The sequence below is a fragment of the Tupaia chinensis genome, unplaced genomic scaffold, assembly GCF_000334495.1.
Source record: "Tupaia chinensis unplaced genomic scaffold, TupChi_1.0 Scaffold146907_1, whole genome shotgun sequence".
Classification (NCBI taxonomy): domain Eukaryota; kingdom Metazoa; phylum Chordata; class Mammalia; order Scandentia; family Tupaiidae; genus Tupaia; species Tupaia belangeri.
Window position 1 is genome coordinate 1,269,554 of NW_006206760.1, and position 777 is coordinate 1,270,330.

Sequence of the window (777 nt, forward strand, 5' to 3'; positions counted from 1 at the left end):
GATTTCTCGCTTTCTGTCTCTCTGTCTCTCTCTGTCTTTGTGGTGAGCGCACATGCTCTATAGCAAAAACCTCTCCAAAAAAGAAAAAAAAATAGATAAATAAAGTTTTAGTAATATTTCTGAGTGGCCGTGCACCTGTTTAACTAACAGTCATTCGTGTGTCCCCCATTTGATCGAGTCCATCTTTATTAGAATAAATGTACCTGCAGTTGAAAAAAACCCAAGTGCCAGGATTCTTTGGACACACACGTCATAGTCTGGCTTACACTCCGACAGGCACACACCAGCTCCTTCGAATCAGGGCTGGTATCTTCCACGTGGTCTTTCCTTGTCTCAGTAACTGCTGTTTGAGTCTCTGGTTGAAGTCAGGCCTCGGGCTTTTCCTCACAGAAATTCTTGAACTGGCAGATCCCATCAAAATCCAGTCACTCCACTTGCTTCATTACTTTAAGTGAACATTGGAAAATTAGGCCAGCAGGGGACCAGCAGTTAGCGTAATGGCTACATTATTGGACTCCCATGTAGTCAACTGCTGTTCGAGTCCTGGACCCAGTGGCTTAAACTCACCCCGGGCGCGTGTGCGTGCGTGCCCAAGATCCTGAGAGGAGAATGGAGGAGAAGGGATTGCGGCGTGGCCATCCCCCCTGGGGGGTGATTTCTCGTTCTCTATCTCTCTGTGTCTTTCTGTAGAGTGCACGTACCCTGTAGCAAAGAAATTAATTAATTTAAAAAACCCTCTCCAGGGACCAGCAGTTGGCATAATGGCTATGTTGCTGA

General features: G+C 46.5%; 1 protein-coding gene across 2 annotated transcripts in view; it reads left to right on the forward strand.

Annotated features, from left to right (window-relative positions):
• RBM47 (RNA binding motif protein 47) overlaps positions 1–777 on the forward strand; it is a 77,986-nt gene that overhangs the window by 69,514 nt on the left and 7,695 nt on the right. The window lies entirely within an intron of this gene.